Source organism: Durio zibethinus, chromosome 8, assembly GCF_047325235.1.
Source record: "Durio zibethinus cultivar Kanyao isolate XHJ-2024 chromosome 8, ASM4732523v1, whole genome shotgun sequence".
Lineage (NCBI taxonomy): Eukaryota > Viridiplantae > Streptophyta > Magnoliopsida > Malvales > Malvaceae > Durio > Durio zibethinus.
Genome location: NC_143169.1, coordinates 3,660,806 through 3,688,685, shown reverse-complemented (window position 1 = coordinate 3,688,685; position 27,880 = coordinate 3,660,806). Strand labels below are relative to the sequence as shown.

General features: G+C 29.5%; 1 pseudogene; it reads right to left on the bottom strand.

The window, feature by feature from the left end:
• Window positions 1-19,980: 19,980 nt before the first annotated feature.
• On the bottom strand, window positions 19,981-24,941 carry LOC111293533 (uncharacterized; annotated as a pseudogene).
• Between the last annotated feature and the right edge of the window lie 2,939 nt (window positions 24,942-27,880).

The window sequence follows — 27,880 nt, the reverse complement described above, 5'->3', positions numbered from 1 at the left end:
GCTATGCTTATTTACCTTATTAACTAAAAGGATAGAAATGATGGGTAATAGGAACCAAAGGTCCTTTCAAAATTTTTATAATCCCTTGTGAGTGTGTGTGTGTGTGTATATATATATATATATGTATGTATATATATATATTTAATCTATTTGAATTGATTTTAAAATTAAAATTATTAATTCTATTTTTTGGTTTTATTACTTAATCTTATATATTACAATTTAAGAGATGTTCAAATTTCAATTATTATACTCAATAATCATTATTTATAAATTCTTAAAACTAAGAGGTTTATCACAAAATTTAAATCACAATCCTGTGAGTTTAATAAATTTAAATTAAACTTTTTTAGCTTTTTTAATGAAACTCTATTTCCAAATAAGTATCAAATATATATATTTTTTCTTTTTTTTGGTATAAGAGGCCAAAGCCTAAGGGCTTTAGGAGAAGATAAATTGCAAAATTTAAGAAGTGAACTCTAATTTAACATGAATCCATCATATGAAAGTGAGGTAAACTATTTGAACTAAGCCCTACAATCTTTTTCCTTTGTGAGCTTATTTCAACTTTTTCTCTTCATATTATTTTTCACTTTTATATTTATTATAAATCTTTATATTGTCATAATTTTTTTCGACAAAAAATCGTATTGGATTTACTTTAGAAAAAGATAGAAACACACCATAATTTTTAATCTCCAAATTTTATTATACTCTTTTAAAAATACATTTAGTTTTCTTGTTTTGATAAAATATTTAATAATTAATTTATTCATACATCTTTTTTATTATAATTTTTAATTGCCATTTTTTTAAAATTTATAATTCATTGATAAAATGTGCAATTTGTAATTCTACTTTTAATTGTAAATCTTAATATTGTTAAAAAATACAATGTTATCACAATAATATTTTTATTTTATAATTTTATTAACTTTTTTATTAGTATATTTTTTTCATATATATTAATAAGTATGATAAAATATTTTTTTAAAAAAATTGAAATAAAGTATTTTGAATATTATTACTTGACTCTAAAACTAAATGGTAAAATCAGTCATTGCACAAAAGATATGTATCCTGAAATATTAACATTTAAATTCCCCTTCATCCAAAGGAGAAAAGAAAAACACTTAAATTCGCTATCTATTTACCAATTTCATTATGATAAACCAGCTGAATTAAGCTTCAACTTCGAATTTCTTTCATTGTTTAATTAGTAAGAATGCAGCAAGTGCGATATAACTCAGAATTAGCCAAGTGAAACAAGTTTTGGTAGTGCCAATGTGATTCTTAAGTCTAGAAATTAGTTTTCTAACAAGTGTTTTAAGTCCTATATCAACACGTATCATGCCCCACGGAATCTTAGCTTTTAAATTGCGTAGGTGTGGAATTATTATCAACGAGTGTACGGAATTCTTAGCCCTATTAGTCGCCAACCCATCATCCCCGTCTCAATGCAACCGCCCTGATCAGCGAAAAATCCGCTGGCGATGGATTTTAATTCGCACCTTTAGAAGGAATAAATTTATTAGATGATCAATTATATCTAATTAAAAAAATTAAATTAATTGTATCTAATGAAATAATTCTTGTACTTACACATTACGACAATTCTCATAAGTGAGCTATTAAATATACTAGGAGGGGGGGGAGTGATTCCAGATATACTGTTAGATCCCAAAGACAAGACTTCCAATTTCTGTAAGTTGGAAAACTTTAAGTCGTATTGGACCTGTCAAAAAATCAAAGGGTAGTTCCATTGGTTTTGTTAATTTTATATAATAATTAGTGTTTTAACATAATCATTCAAATCTTATATAAACTATTGATTGTGCAATCTTATATACCATCAGACAATGAAAAGGCTAGGATTTTATTAAATTAAACAAAATTAACAGAATGAAATAAAATGATAAGACTTGGAATATATCTTTAATTTAAATTAAATTAAAAAATGTTATACACCTCTATGCATCACTCAAATTTATCTTTTTCTCACTTACACTCTGCACACAAATTAATTCTCTTCACCTTCCCATTTCCCATTCTTTTCCTCCATCTCACAATTCAATAAAAAATATTAATATTCACTGAAAAAACAATAATACTAATATTCAAATACTAAAAGAATGAATCTATAACACAAATGGAAATAATTATATATATTATCTATCAAGTTATTACCCAAAAAATTGAGAATTTTAAAAAATGTTAGGTTGCCAATGAACGATAAAATATCCCCTATTAGGTGATAATTCGCTCTACCTAATACCTTCAAACTTAGAATTACTAATTTGAGATGAAATTTTTCCTGCATTTAAATGAAAATTTACTTCATTTTAAAGTTATTGTAAAAAATTAATAGAGCCAAATTTTGTTTTCTTTAGGTCAAAATTTGTCATAAATTTATATACTTTTTGATTTTTTAAAAATTTAATCTTTTTAGTAATATTTAAAAAAATTTAATCATTGTAATATTATTTTTTAAAGATTTTAATCCATTCATTAACAGTATTAAGTTTTATCTTTTAAATGATTAATGTGACTACTAACGTGATATTTTATTTACTTCCTAATTTTATTAATGCTGATGTGCATTACAAATTGTAACCACATACACTACCAAAATGTCAAGTCAAATATCTTAAATATTTCTTAAACTTAATAACATCTTAATGTCATAAAAAGGAAAAAAAGAAACTCTGAAAACAAAAGAAAAAAAATTGGTTGAAAGCTTGATTCCTCTTGTAGTTCTCTTGCCGTCCCCTCTGAACCGCTTTAGCCATCGTTGCCGTTCCGACCAACGAATCGCCGCTTGATTCTAAATGCCAATGCCTTGATTCCGTTGTTGGCCCAAGATACAATATCTTAAGAATAATCAAATTTTCGATTTCTCCAGTTACAATCCCCTCTATATAGTTATAAGATAGGGATAATTCTTCTAACTCTTTGCACTTGGATACACTTACTGGAATTCTGCCAGAAAGATTGTTCGCACTCAAATAAAGCCTTTTTAGTTTAGGTAGGTAATCAAACATATTTGATGGACTTGACCAGTAAGATTGTTAAATGTTAAATCAATTTTTTCCAGAGAAGAAAAGTTGAGTTCGATGGAAGGCATTGAACCAATCTCTGACAAAGAACACAAAGAAGATGGGATAACTCCCATGAAGTTATTGCCATTCAAAGACAAGTTCTGAAGTTTAGCAAAAGAACCAAACCAGGATGGGATTTCTACGTTGAAATTGTTGTTAGACAAGCTTATAGATTTCAACCGACGCAAATTAGTCAATTCTATATTTTTATTGGCAATGAGCCATAAAAACTGTTGTTTCCGGTGTGGAGCCTCGCAAGGAAAGAAAGATTTCCCAAGTGTGGTGGTATGGTAACATAGAGATTCATGCCAAACTCTTTTGTGCACACCGAATTTTTTTAAAAATAATTTCTTTTATTATTTAGATATCTTAATTTGAATCCACTTTAAAACTTTGATTGGACTTGTTTTATGTTGGGCTTCGACCAACTTTGTTTTAGGAATAATTTTTCATGGAGATTTATTTTATGTGGGCTTAAAATCAATTTTGAATTAATTCTGATTTAGGCTTAAAGTTTCAAAGCCTAATAGATGTCTAAATTCAATTTTTAAACTTAAGTCATTCTTATTAAAATTAAAAGATGATGCCGGCCTATAGCAACAGGCGTTAGTGGCATAGTGGCAGTTCATTGGATTTTGAAAAAACAAGGAGGCTATTTTGGGAAAATTGAAAGCTGAAAAGTTTCTTTTTTTTTTTTTTTTTTTTTTCTATAAGTGAGAGTTAAAATGATTTTAAATAGAGGATTAACTTTTATAGTTAAAAAAGAAAAAAAAAAAAAAGGTAAAAGTGGTGCGTTTAGGAGGCAAGACTCGCACTAGAACTTAAGCCTCGATCTAAAAGCTACGCAACTGACCCAATTGGCATTAGTAAGGCTCTACGCTAGTCAAACCCACCTAGACCGGTTTGAACCCATTTGAACGGCCCAAACAGCCATTAAATAGCCTAAACCACCCCAAGCCACTAAAAGCCGCTCTAGACCATGCCATTGACATTTATCAGCCCATTTTGGATTTTTTTTTTCAATTATTCACTTATTTATTTGTGCATATTTATGTTTTAAATCCCTAGAATAATTTTTTTTAGAAATAGAAAATTTGGTGTTTAAAAAATTAGTAAATTAAAAAATATATGTAATAATAATAATAATAATAATAATAATAATAATGAAAATCTCCGAAGATAATATATTAAGGGAATTCAGGTAGCTATTCTTTAACATATTTAGGTGAAGATATTTTTTAAAAATACTTCTAAAGAAATGGAGTATTTAGAAAATATTCAATACAAAAGATTTTCGTTTACTTATTTTCCAAAAATATATAATAATAATAATAATAAATAATAAAAATGATGAAAGGAAAAAAATCATTTTTAATAAAAAAATTTATATGCATAAATATAATTAGTAGTAATTAATTATCTTTTTGAAAAAAAGGGGAGGGAAATGAAAATAAAAATATCCAAGGATAAGATTCTAATGAAATCTAAGTAGTGATTCTTTAAGAATATCTAAGTAAGATGATTTATTTAAAACACCACTAAAGTATTGTGGCATTTAGAATAATTTTCAATAAAAAATTTTCATTTACATTTTGTTTCATAAAAAAAATAAGTGTTAGTTTTGAATTGATTCTTATTTTGAAATGACAAAACATTAAGCTTGATTATGATTTTGCAAATTATTTAGTACTTATTTTTAAGTTTTATTATTTTTGTACTAAACAAATAATATGTTTTTGAAAATGATATTTGATTTGCTTAAACTTGAAAAACTTGAAAATTGCTTTGAACTCAAAATGAAAATGTTTTAAAGTGATTTACAAAGTGAAAAATGATTTAAGATAAAAAAAAAACTAACTTCTTTTCGCATGCATTTAAAGAAGGTTTTATACAAGTTTGGAAAGAAAGGATCGATTCCTTGGTTGATCGAATCGATCCCTTGGTTAATCGAATTGATCCCTTGAGATATAAGATCGATTAAGTTGAGGGTTGAAAAAACCAATTGATCCCATAAAGGCATGGATTGATTGATTTTTTAATCCAAAAAGTTGCAATATTGCAAATTGGCCAAAATAGATCGATCTTTTACAAGAAAGGATCTATCGAGTCCAAAAAAAGATCGATCAGTTCTAGCTTAGAAAGCTTCAAACGGTTAGTTTTTCAAAAGTTCAATAGGTATTTTCATCACCAATCCATCCCCAATGGCTACAAACTTATTTCTTCTATGAATATGATTCTTCCAACACCATTGAAGCTAACAGAGAAGACCCTAAGAGCATTTGAATCGTAATCTTTTAAGAAATTGAGAGTTTTAAAGCTTTAAAGACTATATTTTTTGAATTTATTGTATCCAAGATATTATTGTATTTCATTGATCATTCTTTATACTTAAATTAGGAAAACACATAGCTTTAGAAATGTATTTCATTGTTTACAAAGAGCATTTGATATACAAAGGGGAAAAAAGAGTAAGAGATAAGGTATCCTCTTAAGAGCTTTATAGTGAGATTGGTAGATTATTACAAAGGGTAGAGGTTGCTATCTTAACCTTGATAAGATAGGGATTGTATCTTGTGAAAGACTTCTTCAATTAGTGGATTAAAGCTTGGTTAAGAAGGCCAAGAAAGAGGATGTAGGTACCTTTGGAATAGAAACAATTCAATTATTGTGTTTGATTTCTCTATCCATACTCTTTTTAATTTCATTGTTACTTATATTTGCTTCAAGTTCATTAATTGTTACTTATTGCATCATATTTTCATCAAACATATTGATTTTAATTTTCCATTTGAATTTATTGAAATCTAGTTTTGGATAAGAATTTGGAGTAATGCAATTCACCCAATCATGGATTACTATTTACACTTGAACTAATAATAAGAAATGAAATTTTATAAAGTGAAAATATTACTAGGGTTAATTTATAAGTATTATTTTATTATATGCATTTTAAATATTGATTTTAAGGATAAATAAGAGCCACTAAAGAAAGGATTCTTGAAAAGTTTGAATAGTGATTCTTAAGAGATCTTTAGATAAGAATGGTCTTCTAAATATTGCCTAAATATTATAATATTTTGGGTATTTTTCAATACACAAGTTTCTTATTTATTTTCAAGCAAAAGATTTTTGTTGAAATAAGAAAAATTAAGGGAATTACTTTTTAAATGTCAGAAGTAAGACCACTTTTATTATTGTTAAGAGATAACATATAGTTAATTGGTAACATATTTAAAATGGACACCATGGGATGCTAATCTTTCCCTATGCTTAACCATACTTCCAAACCCAACTTTGTTTTTACAGACCCAAATATTATCTTTTTAATAAGTTTTAATTAATTATAAAATTTCATTAAAACAATGAGATTTTTAGGTGGCCAACCGCACCAAATAAAAAAATTGGTGGTGATTCTTTCTATTTTAAGATTTTTAAAATTTTCATCTAATGATTCTTAAAACTGTTGTGACAGTGAAAACCACAAATGACACCCATCCATTTCAAATAGAGGTAGCCATTGATCAATTAGTTATGTGAAGGTTTTTAGGATCAGTAATGACTTAGCTTATAGTGCAAGAAGTGCCAATTAGTTTGTGCTAATATTGGTTTTTCTTTTCATAAACAATAAAACCACAAAACTAGGCAAAAACATTGCCACCCTAAGAGGCCAAATGAACAGAGTGTTTTCTATGAAGTAATGTAGAATTGGAACTTGTGAGAGGAAAATTTTTTATGTTTATTCTTAAATATTCCAAGCCATGAAAATTGTGATAGATTGTGTGCTTTTTTGATCCTTCCATTGAAAAAATTTATAATTTGGTAGTTGTATTGCAAAAAATTTTTAAAGGGAAAAAATTGTAACTTTAGTATTTCTTTTTTATTTTTATTGGTATTTAAGGTCAAACAAAATGTAACTTTTTTATATTTAAAAAAAGTAATTTTATGATAAAGTTAATAAAATTTATTTCTACTTTGCAACTTTTTATAATTAATTGTATCATGTTATTCACGATTTAAAACTAACTTTACATTTATCATTAATGATTTTTAAAAATTTTCAGGTAGCCAACGCACTTTAAAAACGATTGGTGGCAACACATTGGTTTTGATTTTTATTGAAAATACTTTTTGACCAATTTTTCCATTATCCATGTTTGGCATTCAAGTTCTCAAACTTGCACGTTGTGACAAATGAGCCATGAAAATTGTTGTTTTTGATGTGAAGCCTTGCAAGGAAAGATAGATTTCCCAAGTGTAGTGCTATTGTACCATAAAAGAATCATGCCAAAAAGATTCAGAGTCATAACTCTTTTGTGCCAAGTGTAGAGACCGAATTTTATCCAATATAATTCAGTTCATTTTTTAGGTAAATTACATAAATATACCTTGTGGTTAAACGTGATTTGAGTTTGCTCATTGAGATTTAAAAAGTGACACTTAACCACCCTAATATGTATATTCATGTCATTCCGTTAGTATTCTTTAGATATCGTCTGTCATAAAATGATAAAAATGCCCTTACCTTTGATGAAATTGATTGAATTGTAAATTTTGAAAATGAAAGTTGATCTATTAAGAGATGATGGATTGTTGAGAAGAAGATGAACTTTGGGGGTATTGGATTTCACTGCAGTTACATGCATCGCAAACATCAACTCTAATGATGATTTTGTCTTGTTATTTTTCAATTTTGCCATTGATCCAGATCACAAAAGCTCACAAGTCAACAAAAAAATTCAGACCTTTTTTTTTTCTTCTTTGACAAAGAAAAATTCAAGATTTTGACAAAAGGGTATGTTTTCTTTGTTGAGGTTCTTGTTGTTGTTGTTGTTGTTGATGATGATGATGATTGATTGATTGAAGAACATTTGTCATAACATGTAGATCGATGGACCTATCACTAGACATGGAGTAGATGAGTCGTCACCAATCTTTTTTTTGTTTAGGTGTGATTGGCCATCTGAAACAGATTCTAATCTATGAAACCAAAGTTTAGGCTCAAGAGTATGATTACACATGAGGAACATTATAGCACCCTCTCAATGCCTATCCCAAGGATGTTATCAGTTTGATTCCAAATTATCCAAGCCTTAAAATATGTTTATGTTTTTACCAAAATATTAAATATTGAAAATTAGTTTTAAAATTATTCTAATAGTTTGGTAGCAATTTAAAATAATTCTCTCACCTCAAAAGTATTCATGGAGACTAGTGTCTCACTTTGAAGAGACTCCGTCGTCGGATTTATTAAGGTATTTTATTCAAAAAAATCAATCTTTTAATAGTTTGATAAAACTTACTTTGAAGCAGATCTCCCAATAATTTGGTGAGATTTTGTTGTAAAAGTGTTTATAAAATTTTATTCTTTTGAGAAAAATTAATTAAATCTCTCAATAGTTTAGTAAGACTTAATTTAGAAAGCGAACCTTTAATCATTTGGAGGATGAAGTCATTTTTTTTTATTTTTCTTTTATTTTAGTTTTTATTTTTTTTGTATTTTAAAAATAGTTTATGAAATTTTCCAATAGTTTGGTGGATTCCATAAATTTATTTGAAAAGGATTTTTTTTGTTTTTTATTTTTTTTGCAAAAAAAATATATTTTTGTAAAATCATTTATTAGATAAACCACTCAATAAAATAAAATAAAATAAAACCAGTAAGATAGGATAAATAATATGAAAAATGAAAATAAAATAAAAATAAATATACTAAAAAAAATTAAAATAAAAAAATTAAAATGAAAAAAGAAAAACCTACGATTGGTTCGGGTTGGACCAAGTATAATGCATAGATCCTAGTCGGATTATGCACGGATTCAGGCTTGCAAAAATGATGTCATTCTTGGATGGTTATATAAGTCAATATTCAACCTTTTCCTTTAGAAATCTAGTCTCCCTTCTCTTTCTAGCTTTAGATTCCTCTGCCTTCTCTCTAGAATAGCCAAGAATAGCACTGAAAAGTTCAACTAGAAACTGGAAAACTCATCGGTTTCTAGAAAACTTGCTAGAAAGTTCAACTAAAAACTAGAAAACCCACCGATTTCTGGAAAACTCGTCGAAATACCATTGCAAAATTCGACCTTTGCTAGAAAATTCTACCAAAAAATTCAAAAATTCATCCCCAAACCTAGATTTTCCTAAATTTTTCCAGAACCCAAAAAATTTCAAAAAATTCGACCTTGATCCCGAAGTTTCAAAATGTCAATCCTGACAACTTGAAACAGGAACTAGAAACTCAGATGTCCTAATTACCCAAAATCGCAATCCAAAAACTCCCAGAACCAAACTTAAAAATAACTTAACTCCAAAAATTTTATAAACCCCTTTTTTTCCCAAAATTCACTTTGTCCTGTTCCTATGATTCTTGATTCAATTTATAGGCATTCTTATGAGGATTTTTAGGAAACAAAAAAATCATTCCGGGCTTGAATCCTAGAATTGAATTTTGTCAAAGCATATGGATGGATTCTTGCTAACATTTAGAATCAAATTAAAGGTTCTGTGATCTATGTTATTAAACTTTTTTTGACCATGCATATCTTCTAATCAACTGATTCAATTTCAATTTTCAAAATCACTGTCACAGATTGAATAGGAAAGAAAAGCAGAATAATAAAACGAATAATAATAATAACTAAAAAAACTATAATAATGTAACAATATACGACATAATATATTATACTATAATAATACTATACTATAATAATATACCATATTATACTGTAATACACTATAAAATACTAATAATAACAAAGAAAATCGATCCTGATTGATCCCGAACGTAAATAAGTGTCATAACATCAACTCAGATGATGATTTTGCCTTGTTATTTCCCCATTCTACCATCAAACCAAATAAGAAAAGATCACAAATCAACAAAAAAATTCAAACTTTTTTCTTTTTTTTCTTCTTTTACAAAGAAAGATTCAGGATTTTGACAAATGGTATGTGTTTTTGTTGGGATTCTTGTTGTTGTTAATGATGATTATTGATTGAAGAACATCAACCTAGATAATGATTTTGTTTTGTTATTTCCTGATTCCTCTATCGACCCAAATTATAAAAACTCACATATCAACAAGAAAATTTAAACTTTTTCTCTTTTTTTTTTTTCTTTTTTTATAAAGAAAAATTCAAGATTTTGACAAATAGGTATGTGTTTTTGTTGGGGTTCTTGTTGTTGTTGACAATGATGATGATTATTGTTGAGTTTTACTTTAAAAAAGAAATAAAGGAAATTTGTTTCCATTGTTCCTTGTTCTAGATGTTCTTACAGGTGATTCCACTCCACAATAGCATGTTTTTTCCAACATTTGATCTCCCACTTGCTGAAGATTGTGAAGAATTCATGCTTCTACACTAATTTTTCTTTAAAGAGTTTAAATATGAGAAATAGCAAATAAAAAAAAAATTAGGGAAAGAGCTAAGGTTTATTTGATTAGGCATTAATGGAATTAATGAAAGTAACAAAATGACACAGATACATATCTTATGGTGGTTAAATGTGACTTTTTAAATCTCAAGGGCCAAACTTAAATCACGTTTAACCACATGCTATATTTATATAATTTACCTTTTTTTCTTATTATTTAGATATCCTAATTGTAGCCTATTTTGACACTTTAATTATACTTATTTAGTGTTGGGCTTTAATGAGCTTTGTCTTAGGATTAATTTTTCGTAGGGATTTAGTTTATGTGGGCTTGGAAACCAATTTTGAATTAATTCATAAGTGATTTAGGCTTAAGGTTTCAAAGCCCAATAGATGTCCAAATTCAATTTTTAGGCTTAAATCATTCTCATTAAGATTAATTAAGCTATCTTAAAATTTCAAAAAGCCAATACTATGGCTTAACATGGTCCACAATCCTAAATGCAACAGTGCTATTGCTACAACAAAAATAAATCCAAAAGACATTCAATTCACAGGTTAAATGGGATGAGAGTTTTGGTTTTATAAACAATTACACAGTTCACAGCAAACACACAGAAGGGAGAAAAAATAATTCATAGGGGGACATGAAACAAAAATCTTAAGTGCTTACCATTAAAAAGTTTTTGCAACCTCTATCTGCCCCATGCCTCCAATTTGCAACCAAAAAAGAAATACACTAAAGCCCTAACCCTGACCAAATCTGCCTCCATGACCCACCACTTATTAACAACCTACAGCGCACAACCACCCAAATTGCCACATTTATCCAAGCAGCCAAATAATCAACACCATTATCATGTGCCCTACACCACCGATATCCAAACCCTATCAAGGAGTTTTGATTTTCACAATGAGCTTTCTGCTTTTACTATCCACCACGAAAAATCACACTACTTCCATTAGAGCCATACCACCCACACTGACCCAAAACCTAGCACCATCGTAATCTCCCCTGCAAGCCAAGATCTATTTAGCCATCTTTAACCCTAAAGCCCACCCTGAACCACACATTGCCACCAATCCCAACTTCATTGCGATTACCACCACTGTAAATCCCTTTTTTTAAAAAAAATCTATCCATAAACTACCAGATATCCATAGCAACAAAATAAAAAAAACAAAACAAAACAAAATAAAAATCCTTATCCCTTTTTAGGGAATAGTAGCACTAGAGAAAAAAAAGATAAAAACAAATAAAAAAAAAAACGAACACAACAAAAAAAAAAAAAGGGAATTGAGATTTTCATTTAGGGTGTTTTTGGTGGATTTAGAACCTCGAACTTAGGAAGAAATGAGATCTAGACAAAGGGGAAAGCATATTGTGAAGGGGCAGTGTTTAGAGTGGTGGAGCTAAAGATTTTGAGGTGTTTTAGATAAAATTTTAAGGGTAAATATAGGTTTTTGTGGTATTTTTAGGTAAAACTAAGCTTGGAACAAAGTTCAAGGGTTCAAATAGAGCTCGTGTGAAATTTTAAGGAAGAGAAGACACCGACCAGTGGCGATCAAAGACTACAACTCATCAGATTCTAAAAAAACAAAGGGGCTATTTTGGAAAAATTGAAAGCTAGGAAAATTTTATTATTCTGTGAGAGAGAGTCAAAATGATTTTAAAAAAAGGTTTACCTTTTATAGTCAAAAAATGAAAAATCAATGGTTAAAATAATGTGTTTTAGCAGCAAGACAATGTAGACTTGGATATGAAACACGCACAACAAACCTGATTGGCACTAGTCAAGCTCTGAACAACCATTTTAGGTCAGTCCAACACGGTTTGAATCACCGAATCACTATTAAATCACCTGAACTCCCAATAAACCACCCTAGGCAGTGAAAAATTGCTTTAGATCGCATTGAACAGGTTAAACCTCCTCTTAGACCATTGACTGGGCCATTTTGGGTTCTTTTAATTTTTTTAAGTATTTACTTATTTATTTATGCATATTTTATATTTTAAATCTCAAGAATAAATATATTTTTAGAAATAGAAAATTTGTTATTTAAAAAATAGTAAATTAAAAAGTATATGTATAAATAATAATAATAATAATAATAATAATAATAATAATAATAATAATAATAATAAAGATGAAAATCTCCATGGATAAGATATTTAGGAAATCCAAATAGTGATTCTTCAAAATTTTTAGGTGAGGATATTTTTTTTAAACATTACCAAGTGGAACATTTAGAAAAATATTAAATACAAAGGATTTTCGTTTACTTATTTTCCAAAAATATAATAATAATAATAATACAAATGATGAAAGGAAAAAATAATCCTTTTTAATAATAAAATTATATATAAATTGGATAAATATTATTGGTAATAATTAATTTTTTTTTAAAACAAAAAGGAGAGAAATGAAAATAAAAATCTTTAAGGATAAGAATTTAATAAATCCGAGCAATGATTTTTTAAAAATCTATAGATAAAAAAATTTATCTAAAACGCTGCTAAAGTATTGAGGCATTAAAATAATTTTCAACAAACAAATTTTTTTTACCTTTTATTTACTAAAAAAAGAAATGGATTTTTAGAAAAGGAAAATATTACTTGGGTTAAATTACAATTATTATTTTATTATATGCATTTTAACTATTGATTTTGAGAATAAATAAGAACCACAGAGAATGGGATTCTTGAAAAATCCAAATAGTAATTCTTAAGAGATCCTTAGGTGAGAAAGGTCTTTTAATTATTGTCAAAGAATTAGAATATTTTAGAGATTCTTTCAATATATAAGGTTCTTATTTATTTTTCAAGCAAAAGATTAAAAAAAAAGAAAAAAAGTTTTTTTTTTGCAATAAGAAAAATTAAGGGAATTATGTTTTCTTACATCAAAAGTAAGACCACTTTTATTAATGTTAAGGGATAACACATGGTTAATTGTTACTATTTTTAAAACAAGTATTATGGGGGTGCTAATTTTTTCCAATGCGTGACCATACTTCTAAACTAGATTTATTTTTCTAGACCTAAAAGTTATCTTTTTAATAAGTTTTAATTAACTTTAAAATTTTATTAAAATGATAAGTTTTTTTTTTAAGTTACTTATTGCATCTAATGAAAAAGATTAGTAGTGGCTCCCCTTATTTTAAAATTTTTAAAAGTTTTATCTAACGATCTCCAAAACTATTATGACAATGAGAGCCACAAAAGACATTAATCCAATTGCAAATTAAGGTAGCCATTGACCAGTTGATTGTGAAGAGGTTATCAAAATTAGTAATGACTGGCTTTTAGTGTAAGAAATGCCAATTAGTCTATGCTAATATTGGTTGTTCTTTTCGTAGAGAATGAAACTATAAAAGTATGCAACTGTAATGCCCTAGTCTAAGTGATAATTAGGCTAAACTATTACTAAAATCCATTAGTTTAATTAAGAGGTTAATTATTAAAGAAAAAGTGACTGAAGTGTTTTACCAAAGAAAATCTAGCTATCATGAAATAAAAAAGAAAATAAGAGTCCTTCTCCTTATCTTTTTTAAGGTTAGAGAGCATGAAAAATCAAGTTGAGGATCCAAAATCAGAGGCTACTATTAGGTTAATCTCCTATTTTTATTTAAGAAAAATACTATATTGGTTGCTATTATTTGGAGTTTAAGCTATGAGAGAAAAATCAAGAAAAATTTATGAAATCTCTCATTAATCTTCATGATCAATTTGGGTAAATTATTGGGCTTTATTTTTTTCATGTTATTAAGATTTAATGATGATTATTGAGTGGATTTTAAAGGTTGAAAGTAGGGATTTGGGTTTTTAAAGATTGAAAGAGAAATTACGTTTTAGATGAGATGTTATTATCTACAGTAGTGGATTAAAATGAAATTCTATATTAATGGATAAATTATTACTATAAGTATTATATATTTTTGGAAAGCTTTTTGAATCTACTTTCCAACAAAATAAACGAAAGTTGAATTTGAGTTTTCTATGAAGAGTTGTCTAATTTTTACTTAAGAATATACAAGCTACCTAGTAATAGCAGTAGAAAGGAATTATGAAATTTCTCTTAATTTTTATACAATGAATTACAAATTGAGCAATACATGTTTGACAAGCTTATTGAGTCTACTTTCCAACAAAATAAGCGGAATTGAATTTGAAGTCTCCTATGAATAAATATGTAATTTTTTATTAGAAGATATACATGTTATCTAGTAGCAATGTATGATGTGGATTGTAAAAATTATTACAAAAAATTTACAAAGAATTAAGAGGTGAGCCATATATGGTTAAAAATTTTATCGAGTCTAGTTTCTAACTCACTAAAAAGATCTTAAATTTGAGTTGGATATCTTAAGATATGATTATTTTAGTTAAAGGAGCTTAAATTGTCAATATTGATTAGTTGAGTTAACCCTTGTGTAATTTAGTTGTTTTTAGTATACATAATCTCAAAAAGGGTTGAGTAATTCCTGATATATTGAAATGATCTTGAATATGCTATTAATTATTTTGGGGGAAAACTTAAGTGGTGGATTCGAAAGGAGATAAATAGAATCTTACACACTTTGCTTGTTTTCAAACTTATGTATATGTGTATGATTTGGCTTGATTATGATATTTGAATGATAGCATATTCTAAAATGATTTATGAATTGATATGTTTGACATTCATTTATGAATTTATAAAATGTTTGACAAAATGATGATTTTTGAAATGTTTTGACATTATGATTTGATGAATGTTTCGAATGATCTATATGATATGTATGAAAACAATGCTTGATCTGGTAAGGTGTGTGTGCTTATACTTACTAAACTGTGGTTTGCTCATTCTCCTTATTTTTTTTCTTTACAGATAAGTAAATGATAAGTTTTTTTAGTCTTGTAAGAAGCCAGAAGATCTAAATGAGAATGATTACTTGGTCGTTAGAAACAATGTTGGCTAGTGAGATCTTACGATATGGTTTTATACTTTTATTAATTTATATTTGGATATATAGAAATGTATTATTAGTTAGACTAAAATAATGGATTTTATTTAGTAGATTATTTTATTGAAAAATTTTAGAATAATTAAAAAAGAAAATTGTGTATTACTTTAGAGTTTTATTTCAAGATAATATAATTGTATTACATCTTAGTCTTGGCACATGACAGCAATAGCACCACCCCTATAAGAGCAAGAATGTACCAAGTATTTCCCATGAAGTTATGTAGAATTGGAACTTATGAAAGGAAAATTTTTTATTTTTCTTCTTCAATATTCCAAGAGATGAAAATTGTGATGGACTACGTGCTTCCCTACCCTTCCACTCAGAAAATTTATAACTTGGTAGTTTGCATTGCAAAAAGAATTTTAAAGGGAAAAAAATTGTAACTTTATCATTTCTTATTTATTTTTATTGTCATTTAAGGCCAAACAAAATGTAACTTCATATGTATATATATATATATATATATATATATATATATATATAAAGCAATTTTATGATAAAGTTAATAAAATTTATTTGTATAATTAATTGTATCACATGTTATCCATGATATAAAAAACTAACTTTACGTTTATCATTAAAGATTTTTAAAACTTTGATTCATGAGCACAGAAACAACCTCAAAATAGAGTATAGGACAATTAAGACAATTTCCATGTAATAGCTCATGTAAATATGAATTCTAGACAAATCACTTTCTCTTTTATTAATTATTACTCGATTAACAACTCTCCATCCCCTTTCTTTTATTTTTTTAGTTTATTTGGAGACTCAGATTTATTTGTAACACAATAAAAAATATATATTGGTCATTGAACCAATATTTGGGCACGTTTTTTTTTTTGTTTGAACAACTCTATCTTTCTTTTGAATATGGGCCACTTACAATTTGATCAAAATGTAGGAAAAATCACAACTTTCAATTGCTTTTCCGTAACAATCGACATATAATAATATGGTACAATGACTCAAGATATGGATTTAACCATAAATTGGCCAAAATTGAAGACTCTGTAGATGATTTATCACTTCAAGATAGAGTATTTTTGCAAGCAATTCTTTTAGGTGAGCTTCCTTGTGTCAACAAAATCCGGAAAAATGCTTCATTTGGGATCAAAGCTTTGATCATTGCCTCCAAAGATTAAGCATTTAGGTACGTGTTAAGTGTAGAAATATTTTCCAATCAGAAAAACGGGAGTAAAGAGACAGCATTAGCACTGTAGAAATACTTTACACACTTTCCAATGAAAAGTTAGAAAAAAAAATCTTCTGGTTTGGTTGTCAATTGTAATTTTTATGCCAAAAGGAAAACCAATCTTCTTACGCCAACAATATTCTATAATTGTAGCCACATTGATATGAGCATGACTTAAAGACAACACTTCCCTATATTATTCACAACTTGTAGCTTTGAAAGATTGTGGTTGACTCAAGACTTATCTCACCAAATTCTACCATCTACCCCCAAAAAACAAGTTTAATTACTTGCATTGCACTCTTGTCAATTCAGTTGTTTCTATTAGGGCATTTCGTAGTTATAGAGATCCCTAGCCAGTCCAATTAAACTATCGATTATGTAAGTTCATAATTATTTAAACTCTTTTGTAATTTAATAGAATAAAAATTGGAAATTTTTTTGTACAACTAAATTTAAATGAAAAAATACTCGATGGCCCCTCTCTTTGTCCCACCCAACGTGGCAATGCTCTAAGGCCATTTGCACCTCTATTTCATTTTTTCCTTGATGCTATAAAATAGTGATTACATTGAGATATTTGATTTAAAGATATTTTTGAAGGCCATGAATCAAACAAGGATAATGGTGCTTAATTAATAACACTTATAACGTAGTAGGAGAGGTCAATTAATTTATATTTATATTACTAAACTATAAGAGTTTATTCAAAGGAAAAAGGCTGATAGATGTAACCTAGTGTGGTGTGTTTGGTGAATGACAGACAGCTTGGGTTTATGGTCAACTAAAAAGAACGAAAAAGGACATGGGTGAGTGATAGAGAGGGTGCTGAATGTGAATGGTATTTTGGAGCTGATTGACCACTTTGCAAAATTGGATGATTATGTGACCTTGAAGATGAATAGAAGTCTGCAACTTTAACACGAAAAATGAGAATACAAAAGAAATTATAGAAAAACTAAATGGCTTTTTAACTTTTCTTTACTTAATTTCTTATTTGTTCTCATAAGTCACAAAATTAGTGATAATTTTACACTTTTAATTCTTTGTTTTTACTGCTTTCTTTAAATAAATAAAAATTTAACATATTTGAAGGAAAAAATGTGTGCAATTGTAGATACCTCAGTCCTCACCATGCATTCAAACAAGGTCCATCTTTGCATAAGAACCCTTTTCAATGTGAAATATGAAACTTTCTTTTCTAACATGTGGTTGGGATTCCCACTTTCCAAATTGAAAATGTAGGAAAAATATAACGATTTTCAATTGCTTTTTCATATCAATTTCATAAATGATCAAAATACGGTCCAATGACTCACGCTATGGAATTAATCATAAAATGGTTAAAGACCCAAGATAAGGGGCATTTCAATTTGTCACTGGATATGGCCAAATACATTAAGTTTTATAACCCTAATAATAATGTATAATTGTGATCACATATGACTTATTGACAACTTGTTGCTTAAAAAGGTTGGGATTAACGTTGATATATATGATCAAATTCTTAGCTTCTACCCCAAAAAGCAAGTTTGAGTTTCACTCTTCTCAATTCTATTGTTTTCAATTGGCCATTTTCTTTTTCTTTTTTTTTTGGCTAAGCCAAAATTTTATTAATGAAACATAAGAAAACACTCAAAATATTAGGAGATGGTTGTTGAGATGAGCTTTTAGAACAAGAAGATCCAGTTGGTCTGTGTTGATAATATTAGTGGTGGTTGATTTCAATGACAAGGAAAGCACAAAATTAGGAAACAGCATTACCAACATAAGTGCCAGAATGAATTGGGAGTTTCCCTTGAGGAATTAAGAGAAACTTAATTGTATGGCTTAATTGATCAGAGTTCTATGGTTCCTACTTCAAAATCAACGATCTAGCTAAGGAATTTTTAACTAATTTATTTGCATTCTCTCTTTTTTGTCGCTTAATTCTCATTTCAAATTCTACTCTTTTGATATTTAAGTTATCAGAAATTTAATCGTGGCAACAAAATTTATGAATTTAATATTTTATCAATAAACTACAAGATTATGGGTAATTTATCACTTTAGTTCTTTGCCTTGTGATGGGTTTACCTTCTTAGTTAGATCAATGAAACTTTAGCATATTTGAGAGAGAGAAAAAACAAATAAGAAATTTCAGACAACCTAGTCCTCACTCTTCTTTACTCTCATGCATTGATAAAAGAATACTTTTAACGAGCAGTGCACGAAAATGGGTTTTGTGACCCTTCCAATTGATTGTCATTAAGGTTAATATATAATTTTTAAGTTACTGCTAGCATTTCTCGAAACGTGCTTTCCAATTCTTATCTAGTCATTATTACTCCATTATTAGCTTTCCATTATCTTTCTTTCTTTAATATGGGATTGCCCATTTCCCAGTTGGAACATGTAGCAAAAATATCATCACTTTTTAATTGCTTTTCCATATCAGTTTGACAAGTGATCATAATAGTGTTCAATGACCCAAGATATGGAATTATCCATAAAATGGGAAAAGACCCTAGAAAATTGGCATTCCAATTTGTCACTTGACATGGCCAAAATTGAAGACCTTGCAACTCTAAGGCTCCAACCATATTTTAATCTTTTTCACGTTATAACATCTCAATAAAATCAAAATAAATGCTTCATTTTGGATCCATATTTAAAGCTTTACCACCAAAGATTGAGCATTTAATTTCACCTTATTTCGACTCAAGACAGAGGTAAATGAGTTAAATTGTTGTTAGACAATGCATTCCGTTTCTGACATCCTAATTACTTAGGTAATAGAAACTTCAAAAATTCATATTGTACTGTTCCATTTTTTCCAATTAAAAGTTAAAAAAAAGGAAAAAAATACTTTGTTGATAGAGAAAATTTTTTAAGACAATTTTTTGACAAACCCCGAAGCTAAAGAAAACTCACTACTATGAGGAACTCTGTTTTTGGTTTCTTGCAGAGATGAGAATGGCAAACTCCTTTCCAAAAGAAATTAAATCTTTAAGTTGACAACAACCAATTTCAACAAGGAAAAAAACGTTTTTGCTTTAAACAATTAGCAAAAACTTTGAATCAACCAAAACAAAAAAAGACCAAATACAACATTGAACTTTATAGGAATTGAGCAATTCATTTAATGTTCATGAACACATATTAGAACAAAAGCCCACAAACACAGTTAACTTATTAAGGAAAATACTCATATATGAAAGAATTGAGCTGAAACTATGGATATTCAATGCTCAAAGGAAATCAAGAAAGATAAACCATAAGCACAAAGGAGTCAAATAGAAATGCCAGCTACATGAACGTTCTCCTCATTAGGCCCGCCTATTCGACTCATGTGAAAACTTGATTTTGATCTTCTTCAGCTTAGCAACTTCTTTCATATCAATCCTCTCCTCTGGAACGTCTTCTGAGCATTCCAGTCCTAATTGCTAAATAGATAAAGCACAATCTCTTGTCGCAAAGTATTGTCTTCCTTCATTATTTAACAAATTGGTATCTACAACCTCTATCAAAGCAGATGGTAATGACGTTTTCACCCAATATTTTATGCTCATTTCTCCAGCAAAAATTTCATCTGTGGGTTTCTTTCTTGTGAAGGTCTCCATTAAAAGAATACCAAAGTTGTACAGATCGCCTCTTGTTGAAACAATTCCTTCTGATTCGTATTCTACATATAATTGTCAAAATCATCATCAAAGCATACAATGATGTTACATTAGTCATCATAATAGGATAAAAGAGTTTAAAATTTTGTATTACCTCCTGCCATATACCCAATCGTTCCTAGTGTCATGGTATGTACTGTAGAATCGTGTTCACCTAATAGCTTTGCAATGCCAAAATCACTCAAATGTGCAACCATATCTTTATCTAGAAGAATGTTGGTGGTTTTTAAATCGCAATGGATCGCAGGTGTTGTATAACCATGATGAAGGTATTCTAATGCAGATGCCACATCGATCATCATGTTCAACCTATGCAAGATATCCAAAAAATGGTTATGAGAGTACAAACACTTCTCTAGACTTCCACTAGGCATGAACCCAAGAAACAAGGCTTTAAAATCAATATTAGAACAACTACTGATGATTTTGACTAAATTTCGATGGCGAATGTTACGTAAGACCTCGCACTCAACGTCAAAGCTCTTAAATGCTCCTTCTAACTCCAAATTGAAGACCTTTACTGCAACGCTCAACCCATCTAAAATAATTTCTTGGTATACTGATCCAAAACTCCCCACACCAAGTAATTTGCTTTCAGAAAATCCATAAGTAGCCTGTTGAAACTCTTCTCCATTCTACTAAGGCTGGGAAATTTTCTTGACCAACTAGCAGATTTGCATTCCTTTTTCGTCTTCGTGAAAAGATTAGAATCAGGGCTAGTACTATTATTGTTGAACCAATTGGCGATAAAATATATTTTACAAGATGAATAGCTTTCCTTGAATGCTTTCCAAAAGAATTAGCTTCGCATGGTGGGAGTGGGAGTCGCAGTTGAGGTGCAGCACACAGTACTTTTATTTCCCATGAAGGATTGAATAGTGTAGTTGCCGAAGGAACCTTTTTTAGGAATTTCTCCTTCAAGTTTATTGAATGAGAAATTAAAATGTTCAAGATACAAGAGTTTCTCTAAAGACTTGGGGATGATTCGTGATAAATTGTTCCTTGACAAATCCAAGACTTGTAAACTTATTAGACCCCCAAATGACTCTGGTATAGGTCCTTGCAATCTGTTACCAGATAATGAGAAAAAGGTCAAGTCCTTAAGATCACCAATGCTTATCGAGATTTCACCTGATAATTTTTTGGATAAATCATTGCTAGTGATAACTTTCCACTTTCCAACGTCAACTGGGAGGGCCCCACTTAAACAATTGGAAGACAAGTTTAGCTCTAAGATATCTGTAAGCCTTGTCAAGGTTGAGGGTATTGAGTTGGCAAATTCATCGGAGCCCAAAAATAGATATCTAAGAGAAACAAAATCACCTAAACATGCTGGTATTGGTCCAACCAATTTGTTACCGGTGAAAGACAGGTAACTCAAACTCTTTAAATTGCATAACTCAGTTGGGAAGAATCCTTCTAACTTGTTGCCTTGAATAGATAGACTTTGCAAATTTTTTAATCTTCCGATTGTGTTGGGAAGAGATCCCGTCAGTTTATTGTTATCTAGGTTCAACGCAATCAAGTTGCGCGTGTTGCCAATTTCTCCTGGAATACTGCCTTTAATGTTGTAACCATAAGCTAGAAATTGTTCAACAGAGAGATTTCCTATAGAAACCGGAAGTTTACCACTGATCATTGGATTGATAGCAAAGAACAATACTCTCATGTGTTTGCAATTTGCCAATGAAGTTAAAAAGCTCAACCCCCAGGACGAAGGTGTGCTATCCAAATTATTCTGACCTAGGCTAAGATATTGTAGATCTCTTAAATTGCCAAGGTCAATAGGAATATATCCAGAAAATGAGTTGCCATCGAAGCTAGGAGTGGTAAGCCGAGAGGCATTGGTAATGGAGGCAGGTATCGATCCACTTAACTCATTTTCTCCAAGTTCAAGGATTTCAAGCTTCGGAAGCCAAAGGCCTGCGGTTGATGGAAGATAGCCTGAGAGCCGGTTTAGTGTTAGAAAAATGACTCACAGTTGAGCTATTAAAGACGCGAGGAGGGATGATTCCAGAGATACTATTAATTCCCAAAAGCAATGCCTCCAATTTTGGTAGGTTGCCAAATTGAACTGGTATATTACCTGCCACAAAAATCAAAGGGTAATTCCATTGTCCTACATTGATCCACACAATAAAGGACAAAAACAAATGAAAATGTTATTTCCACGTATCTCTTGTTATTGTTAATTTTATATCATTCTTAATAATTAGTGTCGGTAACATAATCAGTCAAATAACTAACTTCAACAAAATAAAATGATTTTGAAATCTAATATACTATTCGACGATGAAAAGGGTTAGACTTTATTAAATTAGAAAAATAAACAAAATAAAAAATGATATGGCTTGGAATAGTTGTCTACTTTAAATTAAATTAAAGATTTTATATTAGCTGGGTTTGGACTTTACAAAAAGGTTTTGCCTAATTCAAAAGCCATGGACATCTCTATGCACCATTTAAATCTATTTCTTGCTTATTCTCTGCATTCAACCATTCCTATTTCCCATTCATTTCATCAATCTTACAATTCTATAAAAAATAAAGAAGGTTATGTAACAATGACTACAATAAGAGAGTCTACTTATAATAATATTAATATTCACTAATAATAAAAATATTAACATTCAAATATTAAAAAGATGCAGTTATAACACAAATGGAAATAATGTAATATATTACCGGTCAAGTTATTGGAGAAATATCGAGAACTTTCAGAAATGCTAGGTTGCCAATGACAGAAGGAATAGCCCTTATTAGGTGACAAAATCGAAAGCTTAATTCCTCCAAATTCAGAACGTTACCAACCTGTGGTGGAATTTTACCTGCATTTATAATGAAATTTTATTTCATGTTAAAATTATTGGCAAATTTCGTTTTCTTATACATGAATACGCCTTTTTTCTTTGTTAAGCACGAAAGAATCAAACAATGTTTAGGTAATACAAAGCATTAATGCCCGCACAAAGAATTTATTTTTTTGTGTTTAATATGAATAAAATATATAAAAATGAAAAAAAAAATATTAATAGTTCATACAAGGTGGTAATAATTAATTGTTGAATGATTAGTCAATGAAAATTACATGCATGATTATTATAAGTAAAAGTTTGGGATCAAATGATGAAATCTAAAAAAAAAAAAAAGGTGAGTAGAATTTAAATAAAAAGAAATAAGAAAACTAAAAAAGAATGTGACACTAATCACAAAAAATTAAAATAAAAATTAAAAACAACAAAAAAGAAAGAAGCTCAAAATCCCGAACGTTATTTGCCTGCAGTAAAAAGGATGTGAAGCACACAGTAAAGCAACTACAATTTTTCAATAAAATTTTTATTGTTTTTATTTAGCTATAAATTAAATAAGGTTTGGTGTTAACTTAAGTGGTTTCCTAATATATATTCTAGCAAAATTAGTAGTGAAAAACCAGTCTCGACGAACATAAAATCATATACTTTACATAAAAAGATGTTAAAGAAATTAAAGTTAAATTAAGGATAAAATACCCTAATTAAAAAGTGATAGGTAAAATGAAATTAAAAACACTTTCGAGATTTGCCAAAAAGTGACATTGTCATTGTTCAAAAAGAAATAAACTCAACAATAATTTTCTTTTTGCCTTTGAAGTTGTTGTTGCCAAGATACAACATCTTAAGCATAGTCAAATTTCCGATTTCACCAGGTACAATTCCCTCTAAATAGTTATAAGATAAGGACAATTCTTCTAACTTTTGGCACTTGAATAAACCAATTGGTATTCTGCCAGAAAGCTGGTTTGCACTCAAATAAAGCCCTTTTAGTTTGGGTAGATAATCAAACATATTTGGTGGGATATGACCGGTGAGATTGTTAAATGTTAAGTCAATTGCTTCTAAAGATGAAATGTTGAGTAGGATGGAGGCTATTGAACCAATTAGCTGATTACCACTGAGAACGTACCAATGAAGATATGTTGAAGACTGAGGAAGGTATGGAGCCTGAAAGCTGATTGTAATTCAAATATAACCATCTCAGGCTACGAAGATTTCCGATTGCCACAGGAATCTGTCCTTGTAGATTGTTACGAGACAAGCCCAACAGCCCTAGTTTTGACAAGAACACAAAGAAGATGGGATAACTCCCATGAAGTTATTACCAGTCAAAGACAAGTTCCGAAGTTTAGCAAAGGAACCAAACCAGGAAGGGATTTCCCCGTTGAAATCGTTGTTAATCAAATTTAAAGATTTCAGCCGACGCAAATTAGCCATTTCGATAGGCAATGAGCCATGAAAACTATTGTTTCCAGTGCGGAGCGTAGCAAGAAACGACAGATTTCCCAGGTGTGGTGGTATGGTACCGGAGAGATTCATACCAACAAGATTCAGAGCCGTGACTCTTTTGTACCGAGAACCGCAAGTGACACCAATCCAATTGCAAATAGAAGTAACAGTTGACCAATTGGTAGCCAGGAGGTTTTGAGGATCACTATTGACATGGGCTTTTAGTGCAAGAAGAGCCAACTGGTCATTGTTGATATTGGTTGTTGTTTTTGTAGAGAATGAAACCTCAAAACTAGACAACAGAACCACCACCATAAGAGTCGGAATGAAGCGAGTATTTCCCATACTTACAATTTTAAATTGGAGGTTATGAGAGGAAAATTTTTGAATTATAGATGTAGACACCCTAATATGTCCAGAGTGTTTATTTTCTAAAAATAATAATGAAAAAAAATAAAAAATTAGGAAAATTTAGGGAGGTTGAATTGGTTTGGGATTGTTTTTTTGGCTTATATAATTGGGGATAAATTCGAGATTAAAGTTTGAATTTAAAAGAAAGTAGAATTCCTTTCCTGTTTGGGGCTCTTAGGCTCAAAACCCTATAAATACAAGCCCACGGATCAGGAGATGAACACACAGAAACGAATCATAGAACACAAAAGATAAACAGGCAGATCACGCGATAACAGAGTAGACATAGAAACACAGCAAGCAAAAGGCAAAAAAAAAATTTTAGAGTTTTTTTTGGGTAAAAAAATCTTTTGGGAATTTTCTGAAAAATTTCAGATTTCGATGAAATTTTTCAATGCTTGTCAAATTTTTTGGTGACTTTTTCTGCATCGGCTGAATTTTTTGGTAGGTTTCCTAGAATTTGGTTAAAGATTTTGACATCAATTGAATTTTTTGACGAACCAACCAAGATTCTGGAGAGATTTCCAGAATCTTGTGAAGGATTCAACCGAAGTTCATCCGAGTTAGGGAGAGGGGGGGAGAAAAGAAAAGGGAAGAGAAAGAGAAGGGAAAGTGAAATTTGAGGAAAAAAGGTTGGGTCTGCCTTTTATACCAGCTTCAAAACGACATCGTTTTGGCATTATAATTCAGCCTAGGATCCGCACATTTTATCGCTGGGCTACCTAACCCAAGCGCTCATCCCACCTTTAACCCGTGTCCCTACCTTTGGCTCCAGCTGAGCTGAGCTGCAAACCCAACCTCCTGAAGCTGTCTCCTGAACCTAAAGCCAAGTCGCACCGAGCCATTCCAGCTGAGCCATTCGTTTTTTGGTTTTTTTTTTGTTTTTTTGGTATTTTTTATTTATTTATGTGTTTATTTTTTTAGTATTTTTGAATGATTAAATTTAGAAAAATAATAAAAATAAAAAAATATTTTTTGAGAATAAGTATTAATTATCCAATGATGAAATTTATAAAAATTTCAAATGACAAATTTCTATAAAATTCTTGGTGAGGAATTTTGTCTAAATAATCCTAAATGGTGGAATAATTTAGATAAAATTTTAATAACAATAATTAATATTTATTTTCAAACAAAAAAAAGAAAAAATAACAAATTTTGGTTGAAAATATTTGACAATTATCCAGAGATTAGATTCTTAGAAACTTCAAATGGTAAATTCCTAAGAAATCTCCAAGTGATAAATTTTTTTAAATTTGTCCCGAATGATAGAAGAATTTAAATGAAATTTCGATAAAAAATAATTTTCATATTATTTTCTTTCCAACAAAAAAAGAGAAAAAGATTTTCTAAATAGGCTCAAATGGTGAAAAATTTAAAAATTTCAAAAATTTAGAAATCCAATAAAAAAGAGAAATACAAAGAATTTCTAAATATGCCCAAATGGTGGAGAATTTAGAAATTCAAAAAAGAAAATATTTCTAATTTGGCCTAAATGGTGGAATAATTAGATATATTTTTGACTAAAAAAATCAAACAAAAAAAAAATCTTTTTAATGACAGAGCTTCTTCAAGAAAACAAATGGATCCTTGAATACTCTTGAGGTGAGAAAATATTTTTAAAAGTTCTACTAGATTGATGAAGAGTCTTAAAAGTTATTTCCAATATTCAACATAAAAATTTGAAACCATTCGAATTAAGATCTTAGGATAAATTTAAAATAATATGGTACCATCCTTCGGATGTGCATGTGGGGGTGTTATAACTGAACTCTCAAACCCTATTTTGGTTTGTAGACCCAAACCTATTCCTTTAGGAACCCTTAGTCAAGCTTCGGAGATCCTTAAAAAGATAGATTCCATTCACACCTAGTTAAAAAGATTGGTGGCGACTCCATTTGTTAAGTCTAGCTATAGATTTTTCGATCTATATGTTATGATAGTTTGACGACTCCATTAGGGACGCTAGAGAGTCAGGCCATAATTTTTGAATTTATCCTATCCTTTGGTCTAATGGTTTTAAATTGTAATTATGTGTTATCTGTTTACTAACGTTGTTGTCTTTTTTATCTTTTATTTTTGGGCACAAAACCTATATGTTCCTTCACACACACTGTCACATGCATTTGCATTTCATGAGCTCTATACCCGGGCTCCATCCTCTTTAGAAGGGAGTAAAGTACCTACGCTCTCATGAGATGATAATCTCCACAATAGCTAGCAAAATACTCTCACTCAAATTAAATCATTTCTGTTGGTAGCTTGTGATGGATAAGGATTAGACTGCCTTACTAGTCTATGATGGACGATGATGTAGGGAACAATTTAGGAACCTTTATTAGTCAAAATCACCTAACCTTGCATATAGTGTACACTTAAAAGGCCAGCCTTAAGATAGAGCCCTTCCTACCCAGTTGATAGACGTAACTCGAAGTTAGGACACGAAAAGGAATAGTTTGTGAACTAACTATTTTGTTTGTTTGACTTTGTGCATTTGCATTATCATGTCATACATCATTTTCACTATCATATGTAATGTTGTGCATCTGTATCATTTTCATTTCATCCATGAAAAGGTACATTTCATGCATATACATATCACACATAAAGCATATCATTTTTTTATCATAATTATGGTACTCAAGGTTCAAGGATAGCTCCACCAACCAAGAATTCCACACAATCAACTCACTAATACAATACAAGAGCTCGAGCCAGACAAATGGAACAAAAAAATTTCAACTGTCTTGAGAGGATAAAGAAAGCTCAAGAAAAGATAGAAAGGGAGTTGAATAAGATTTTGAAAGCCTTGAATAAGTTAAACAAAGAAAAAAGAATAGAAGGGAATACTAGCCAACAAGACTATCCATCAC